The sequence below is a fragment of the Rhinichthys klamathensis genome, unplaced genomic scaffold, assembly GCF_029890125.1.
Source record: "Rhinichthys klamathensis goyatoka isolate OS25496 unplaced genomic scaffold, OSU_Roscu_1.1 h1tg000046l_1, whole genome shotgun sequence".
NCBI lineage: Eukaryota > Metazoa > Chordata > Actinopteri > Cypriniformes > Leuciscidae > Rhinichthys > Rhinichthys klamathensis.
The window spans coordinates 1,410,992-1,420,722 of NW_026606593.1; positions in this window are offsets into that span (position 1 = coordinate 1,410,992).

Genomic DNA, 9,731 nt, shown 5'->3' on the forward strand with positions numbered 1-9,731 from the left:
TGTTCAATATGACACAACTTAACATCAAAGTACTACTTTCAAAAGGCAATTCACACATTACATTTCAAATGAGTGTCTATTCATTTCCTTACAATGATCTAACTATCAATTGATACAACTGCTCAAAATGATAAGTAACTGTTGCATTACTCTTAATGCATAGTTGTATGGAAACAGACACACAATCTTCCATGTTTACAGTAAATCATGAAAGTTTCAAGATAATGAGATTCATTGTCACCAATTAGCATGGCATGAACCAATTAGACTACAATATCCATGGATGTAGCCTAATATTTTATCATACTGTAATGCTTCATCAGACACTGTGTCTATGGTGCCAAATACTGTACCACCTTTTCAGACTATGTACAGTATTGACAGTACAGTACTGTATAGATGCAGGCCCTTGTAACTGCGTGTCCAATTCTGCCAATCACAGCAGAGCAGTGTCAGGCCTGGACTCGCCATGCCAAAGTTTTTTTCCAAGATGTCATTTTCCAACATCCATTGTGATGTAGATGAGAACCTGTGGCCAAATCCACAACACAGAGTTGATGACAGTGTAGAAGTACAGTAATCACTCCTGTTTAGTTTCTTACAGCAAGTTGAGGAACACTGCATTTGATGTTTTACAGTACTGTCTTTTCTTTTCTATTTCATAGCTAATTATATTTTTGCTTTGATTCAAAAAACCATGTTGTGATTGCACTGTAGTGTTTTGCATCAATATATTACAAACTTTGTTCACAATGATTCCACTGTGTCTGTAATATTCTCTCTACTACTGCAGTACTTTTACAGAGATGTATTTACTGTACATGTAGTACCATAATGAAACCTGTATCACCTATTTTGCTCTACAATATTTAATGATTGTACGAACAATGACACAGTGAAACTATCGGTTGCTTGTGTGTGGGTGATCTATAGTTATGTTTCAATGGTATTTCACAGTTAATTTGTTTTTTGAACCAATGATTGTGCAAGTGCAAGATTTCTTTAAAGATGTGAATGCACAATGCAATGTTTTGAACATTAGACAGCCTGTGTTACAAGTGATTATCGTTTTGAGTTTTGTGTCTAGAGTTTTGAAAAATGACATCAAGGTTCTGAAAATAGTAGCAAAGTGATTGTAAAAAACTGTAAGTTGAGCAACTCCAAAGCATCATGGGCAGGTTTGTGTGTCTACATGTCTCTATATAATAATGGTGTCTGTGTGTGTGTGTGTGTGTGTCTGTGTGTGTGTGTGTGTGTGTGTGTGTGTGTGTGTGTGTGTGTGTGTGTGTGTGTGTGTGTGTGTGTGTGTGTGTGTGTGTGTGTGTGTGTGTGTGTGTGTGTGTGTGTGTGTGTGTGTGTGTGTGTGCGTGTGTTTGGGATGAGAAAGACCATTCGCATCACTTCCTGACTCTTGACCTACCTGTGCTTAGGAATTTTGTCATACTGAAACACGCCTCAGTAAAAATAATAGCCAAAAGAAGAGGCTTTGCCTATTCCAGCCATGTCATTCTGACACATGAAAGCTTGTTCTCCCCTTCCCTTCTAATGAGGTTTAATTGGCCTTAACTTCTCTTGATTTGTCTGTAATGGCAGAATGAAAACAATGAAGAAGAACACACATTAATGCACACACACTCACTGGACATATTTAAACATTTAAGAGTGCTAATTATTTTGTGGCATGTCTACCCCATGTCTTTTGTATCTGTGTTAAGATACAATTGTTTGAAATTGGTGGTTTGCATAAAATCATTCTCTCTTTTTCTCTTAATTCCAGAAGTAACAACGAGATATAGTTCCTTTAGGCTTGAAATGGGCTGCGTTTAACACCACTTTTAGACATACACTCGCAAACTTCCCCAAGCACTTCCCCATGGTGGAATCCCTGCCACCATTTTGAAGGGGATTAAACTTCTTCAAGTAGACAAGGGAAGTTTTTTTGTACAGACCCTTGACCCATCGATTTTGACAGAGGGAGCGAGTCTACTCATATGTACACTTCAGGCAGCTCCATAGACCACAATACAACACGATTGTGACGTCCCAGCAGCAACTCGCAGTTATCCTACTTAATTTACCCACAAGTGATCAAGGGCATAGGGAATTCCATTTAAACCCATTGCAAGAGTTCTGGCACTCGTGCAACGTAAGCAATGACTTACATCCAAGTGAACGAGAAGGAGAGAAGTTAGCAAGGGAAGGGCATAATAAAGTGTATAAATTAGTTCAAATTAGCAGTAATAATTTACTCCACCCTCATGACGTTCCAAACCTATATGGCTCTCTTGTGTAACAAAAAAAAAAAGAAAAAAGAAATAAAAGCAGTTTCCATACAATGAAAGTCAAAGGGGTCCAAACCAACTGTATGAGTCAGAATTTTCTTTTTACAAAAGTAACCTGTCTGATAACAGGAGCAGTGGAGTGGTGAGTAAGAATAGTGGATTTTGACGTGACTGATTGATGTTCTTATCCGCAGTTTTGCAATCCCATTCTTCTCCATTTTCCCATCAGTTTCCCTTGATTTGATTGGATGGGCTGGCACATTGACCGGGATGTGTACAGCTCATATTACCATGCTTAAAACCATGGCTCCCTTCCTGGACCTTAAAGGGATACTCCACTTTTTTTGGAAATAGGCTCATTTTACAACTCCCCCAGAGTTAAACTGTTGAGTTTTACCGTTTTTGAATCCATTCAGCCGATCTCCGGTTCTGGCGGTACCACTTTTAGCATAGCTTAGCATACATCATTGGAGTGGACAAGACCATTAGCATTTCTAAAAAAAAAATGACCAAAGAGTTTCGATATTTTCCTATTTAATACTTGACTCTTCTGTAGTTACATCGTGCACTAAGACCGACGGAAAATGTAAAGTTGCGATTTTCTAGGCTGATATGGCTAGGAACTATACTCTCATTCCTGCGTAATAATCAAGAAACTTCACTGCCGTACCATGAGAGCAGCAGGCGTAATGATATGAGGCAGCGCCTGAAAATAGTTCCGTTGTGTTGACGGAAGGTGGCCTATTTTCAGGCGCTGCGTCATATCATTACGCCTGCTGCTCTCATGGTACGGCAGTGAAGTTTCTTGATTATTACGCAGGAATGAGAGTATAGTTCCTAGCCATATCAGCCTAGAAAATCGCAACTTTACATTTTCCGTCGGTCTTAGTGCACGATGTAACTACAGAAGAGTCAAGTATTAAATAGGAAAAATATCGAAACTCTTTGGTCATTTTTTTTTTTAGAAATGCTAATGGTCTTGTCCACTCCAATGATGTATGCTAAGCTATGCTAAAAGTGGTACCGCCAGAACTGGAGATCGGCTGAATGGATTCAAAAACGGTAAAACTCAACAGTTTAACTCTGGGGGAGTTGTAAAATTAGCCTATTTCCAAAAAAAGTGGAGTATCCCTTTAAAGGACACCTGATTACCAATGTTTTACACCTGTCAGTCTTTATGTTCATCTTCTATGTGTCACAGTCTTCGTCTGCACCTGTCTGTCTTAGTCATCTTCACTACACTTCCCAGAATCCTCCTCGTCTCCACACCTGTACTCACTCGCTCATTATCCACCTGTCCCTCGTCATCATCATCTGTGTCACCTGTCTTCACCTCGTTAGTGTTCATTTGTCTCTGTATTTAGTTTGCTTCTGTTCATTCAGTCTTTGTCGGTCGTCGTCTATGTATGGTTGTATTAGTGTGAGTTTTGTTTGCCTGCCTGTACCTGTTTTGAGTTAGTTATCAGTAAATGTTTAAATTGGAGCCTTCTTGCCTCAGACTCTTCTTCAACCCGCACCACAACCCTGACAGAACGACCGACCAAACAAAAGATGGACTCGGCGGGCCATACCCTAACAGACTACCTCATCAGGATCCTGTTTGAGAGAGGTCTCCGCATCACCATCACCCCAGTGATGCCTCCAACCATCTTCGCCACGCCGTCCATTTTCACCCCGGATCCAGCAGAGCCCGCTGATCCTGCGCCAGAGCCCGCTGATCCTGCGCCAGAGCCCGCTGATCCTGCGCCAGAGCCCGCTGATCCTGCGCCAGAGACGATTCACGTCCAGCCTGCCCAGCCAGAGACGATTCACGTCCAGCCTGCCCAGCCAGAGACGGTTCACGTCATGCCTGCCCAGCCTGAGATGATTCATGTCATGCCTGCCCAGCCTGAGACAGATCCGTCCTGCATCAAGCCTTCGCCGCTGGTCCCGTCCAGCCCAGAGCTTCCTTCGCCGCTGGTCCCGTCCAGCCCTGAGCTTCCTTCGCCGCTGGTCCCGTCCAGCCCTGAGCTTCCTTCGCCGCTGGTCCCGTCCAGCCCTGAGCTTCTTTCGCCGCTGGTCCCGTCCAGCCCTGAGCTTCCTTCGCCGCTGGTTCCGTCCAGCCCAGAGACCCCTTCGCCGCTGGTTCCGTCCAGCCCAGAGACCCCTTCACCGCTGGTTCCGTCCAGCCCAGAGACCCCTTCACCGCTGGTTCCGTCCAGCCCAGAGACCCCTTCACCGCTGGTTCCGTCCAGCCCAGAGACCCCTTCACCGCTGGTTCCGTCCAGCCCAGAGACCCCTTCACCGCTGGTTCCGTCCAGCCCAGAGACCCCTTCACTGCTGGTTCCGTCCAGCCCAGAGACTAGTAATGACTCTGTCACTCTCCCCATTAAATTTTTTTGGGGGGGCCATAGGGCTCCGCCATGGCCGCCCGAAGGGCCTCCATCGCCATGGCCACCCGAAGGGTCCGCACCGCCATGGCCGCCCGAAGGGTCCGCACCGCCATGGCCGCCCGAAGGGTCCGCACCGCCATGGCCGCCCGAAGGGCCTCCATCGCCATGGCCGCCCGAAGGGTCCGCACCGCCATGGCCGCCCGAAGGGTCCGCACCGCCATGGCCGCCCGAAGGGTCCGCACCGCCATGGCCGCCCGAAGGGTCCGCACCGCCATGGCCGCCCGAAGGGTCCGCACCGCCATGGCCGCTCGAAGGGTCCCCACCGCCCTGGCCACGCCCATGTCCTGCTCCGCCCTGGCCACGTCCTGCTCCGCCCTGGCCGCCTTCACGTCCTGCTCCGCCCTGGCCGCCTGCACGTCCTGCCCCGCCCTGGCCGCCTGCACTTCCTGATCCGCCCTGGAGGCTTCCCGTCCCAGTTTGGCCACGCCCTGGCCAGCCTTCAGGGCGCCCGCCCCCCCACCCCATTGATGTTCTACGGCGCGAGGTCGCGCCTTGTTGAAGGGGGGCGTTCTGTCACAGTCTTCGTCTGCACCTGTCTGTCTTAGTCATCTTCACTACACTTCCCAGAATCCTCCTCGTCTCCACACCTGTACTCACTCCCTCATTATCCACCTGTCCCTCGTCATCATCATCTGTGTCACCTGTCTTCACCTCGTTAGTGTTCATTTGTCTCTGTATTTAGTTTGCTTCTGTTCATTCAGTCTTTGTCGGTCGTCGTCTATGTATGGTTGTATTAGTGTGAGTTTTGTTTGCCTGCCTGTACCTGTTTTGAGTTAGTTATCAGTAAATGTTTAAATTGGAGCCTTCTTGCCTCAGACTCTTCTTCAACCCGCACCACAACCCTGACAGTATGCTCCCTGTTGTGTTCGGTCCCCTGTCGGTTCTCATCTATATTACATGGTTTTGTATTTCCCCTGTGATTATTATTAAGGTCCGCTTTATTCATCATGTTGTCATCGTGCGCTTTAACACTGCCACAATTTTTGACATGGACCAACCAGTCTTGCAGAGGCTCATCACCTGTGAGAACAGGGCGCTGGTGGAATACTGGTGGTGTAGGCTACAGCAGGGCAATCCTCCATGTAACATCAGCGAGGCAGAGAAGGAGCCTGAGCCAGAACCAGCTGCCTGGGTCTTCCCCTATTCGAAGCAAGCTGCCCAGTCCGTCTCAGAGCCAGGAGCGGATCACTGCCTGATAGATCTATGATCCACTTCTCTCCCGAGAACCCCTCCCCAACCCTGCGAGAAGACGCCTTCTGGCTGCCTGGATGGCCGGTCCTGTCTGGCTGCCTGGATGCTCCGGTCCTATCCGGAAATCTTCCTTCTCCGATGTTCTCACCCAATTTTCTCGCCCCATCTCCTCTGCTGGTTTCATCCAGTTCCCTGGATCCGTCGGTGCCACTGGTGTCGCTCAGCTCCTCGGCTCTGCTCCCGCCGCTTGCTCCATGTGGCTCTCCAGCTCCATCTCATGCTCCCCGTCCACCAGCTTGTCTTGAGGTTGAGCCCCCAGCTTCACATCAGGCCTTCAGGCCCAAATCTGCACACCTTGGTCTGTCAGCCCTTCGACTCAGTCTCGGCTCTGCGCTCCCTCGACTCCACTGTGGTTTGCCAGCCCTAGGACTTCTCCGGGCTTCCTCGTCCCTCCGAATCAGCCTCAGCTAGTTCAGCATCCACCACGGACTTCTGGGTCTACAGCTGCGCAGTCGGCTCCACCATGGTGTCTGTCTTCAACTCCTCCTGGTCCCTGTCCTTTACCAGCTCCATGCCCACCTCCAAAAATCAGTTGGACATTGTATGGCACGAGGATTCGCCTTTTCGGGCTGACACCTGTCAGTCATTGAGTTCATCTTGTATTTAAGCTCCCTGTTTTGATCAATCCCCTGTCGGTTCTCGTCAATGTAGTATGTGGTTTTGTATTTCCCCTGTGTTTATTATTAAATTCTGCTTTATTCATCGTGTTGTCGTCATGCGCTTTAATACTACCACAGACTGTTACACATAGGTGTTCATGCAATTAAATGAACACAGGCAACAACAAAATTGGATGATAATCTGTAAACCGAATGAACAAACTAACAACAGCATCAACCCTCTTAAAAGGCAAACGCCCTTAGAACAGGCTACTTAACATTCTTAAAAATATGGTTCCTCAGCTGGAAAAACATTGTTCTGAAAACAATTCCAATGATATTATTCCTCTGTGTTGTTATCGCTATATGTGTAGTGTGGACCTTGGATAGTTGTATGAATGAGCCTTAAGACTAAAAACAACAAAAGCGAGCCACCCAAAGGTGTTTCAATATAATATTTTCCTTTTCATAAACTACCACTCATTTCTAGTTGCTCCAAAAGGTCTCTATCGGTTCTTCCGTGTGGGCCGATACTTTTTTAGATGCCTCTCTCTGCCTCTTCAGTCTTCAGCTGTCTCTGCATTCTCAGCCTCTTGAACCCAGCTCATATCACACATTACTCTGATACAAGCTGACCACAATCTCTATCACACTTCCACACAGCTGCTGCCCTCTCAATAAAAGAGAGAGAAAATGCTGAAATTTCTTCCTGCACCAAGGAACAAAATATTAATTGAATCTTAAAATTTAGCTTTTTTTTAACACAATGCGAGTGGTTCTAGGATTTTGTGCGTGGTTACCAGGTTGTTGTTATGCCGTTGCTAAGGTGTTCAGAGTTGGTGTTCACATGTGGCTATTTGATTGCTAGGGTGTTCTTGGGAACTTTTGAAACCCAAGTTCCCGAGATGGGCGGGCCATAAACTTTAAACATGGCAGAGGGGAGAACGATTGCTGCTGTGACTGCAATTCTTTATTACTTTTTTCCACAACAGCTACACCGCCTTGTCTTGTCTTTAAAGTACTGCATATTTACAAATATGAATAATCATTTGAAGCATATTGTATGATTTATATACAGCGAAAATAGCCTGTATTTTACCCTAAATTCTGGAATAGTCAGCAAGCTGACTATCTAGCTAGAGCAATGAATGTTTATAGAGTTGTCCATGAATGGTGCGCTAAATATAATTTGGGCTTTAATAAGATTTTCCCAATGAATAGGCAAGAATAAATCTGGTGTCCTGCATGATTCCTGTTCTTTCTGACAACAAAGCACTTGAACGCGACAAGCTCGTAATCACGATTTCAGAAGTGGGAAGTAGGAAATTTCTGATAGCTTGTTAAGGTAGCATTAGCATATTGCTATCAGTGCTATCGTTTGTTCTTGTTATGACACAAGGAATCCATCAAGACAAGTTTTAATAAATTAGACAAAATTAATCAAAAGCTATTAGCATTTTCAAAATGCAAAATTTTGTTTATTATACATTTTGACGAGAAAAGGTAACGCTGTTCTGAAACTTCTTGGGTACCTTCAGTGCATAGTCCCAATAACACATACTGGGTTTCATAAGGATACGCTAATGAGTTAGCAAAATAAAGCATTTAACAACTAAATTTTAAATGTTCTACACCCAAAATGGCCAATTTCGTTTCTAGCCCATACGGTTCAAGAGTTCAAGTGAGGATAAACATGAGAGCAACTTGCGGACAGTTGGTGGCACTTTGTTGAGCGTATAGGACATGATAGTACAATCCCTTAGAAAAATCTGCACTTTCTTGACATCTTGAGTGGGGGGTAGGGGTAATCACTTCATTGGGGTCATCAGGTGGGCACCCTCCTTCCTTAGTGTTTCGTTGATAGGCCCACGACATCTCAAATCTACAGTGACACCTGGCATCCCAGATGCGCTCCCCTCTGCTTTTACTCCTCTTGGTCATTTTGCAGCCCATTTGGGATCCTTCTGTTTTAACCACAGCCATTGGCTGCCTCACTCGGCAGCCTCTGACAGCGACCTAACGGCTTGTCGGAAGGCCTGTCCTCTGATTCCCCACCCCTTCAGGAGCCTGGTTGTTGCTGTGGCTAGAAAACCTCTGCAACCAACCTCTACGGGAAGCAACTGGGTTCCCCAGCCCCATTGTACTGCTTCGGCTGCTAGGTCTGAGTACTTCAGCCTTTTACGTTCAATCGCTTCACCAATAGTAGCCTCCCATGGCACAGTTAGTTCCATGATGAACAAGGACTTTTGCGAAGTTGACCACAGGATCAGGTCCTGCCTGAGTTTAGTTGTGATTATCTACCCTACTGGCAGCGTCCAGTAGGGTAGTTTCCATTTTTGTTGTTGGCTTCACTGGAAGTTGTACTGCTCTTATGAAGGCGGTGGATTTTGAGAATCCAAGCTTTGGAGGAGGAAGGGCATTGGTGGTGGTTCTCCTTCCTTCCAGGACAATCGCCAGTTGTCTCGGGACCTGATTGCGACTCCAGGTGTAGCAGCCTTGGAAAAACATTTTTTTTCAGCTGACGAGATCCTTCCAGGTGAGCTTACGTTTCTCCAGGTTTTCCCAGTTAGTCCACTGTCCCTGTTTTGACTGCGAGAGTGCCTTTGTGCATCTGTCCGCCTCCTTTTGCTACTGAACCTTGGGATGTTGCCTTGAACCATGTGGTTCAGCTTGCCTCGAGTCCAAAACCCCCTCTTCCCTGCTGCACCTGTCCTACAGTGTCCTCCTCTCCTGGCTTGAGAGTGGATTTTGCTTGTTGTTTGGCCTCAGTCGGGGTCCACTAGAGGAAGGGAATATAAGACTCCAAATATTCTGTGGTTAATATTCAGACTGTCCTCTATTTATGTTCCAAATTTCTTAACTTTCTCGCAAACGGTTCTTTGGGCAGCCATAGACTTCAAGAGCAGAAAAAGAAGAAGAAGAAGAGGAAGACTGACAGATACAATAGGTGCCTTTGCACCTTTGGTGCTTGGCCCCTAATGATGAAAATTGTGATCTCTAAGTAAGCAGTAAAAGTAGAAGCTCTCTTAGGCTGCATTTCGATTCACAAGGTTCCTACAAAGCGTTAACTGCTTCTTACTCACTGAGCAGGGCATGTTGAAGTTCACTTTACCTGAGAAAATTCATTTATCTGCAACGCCCTGCAATGCCATCAAGCACAGACGAAA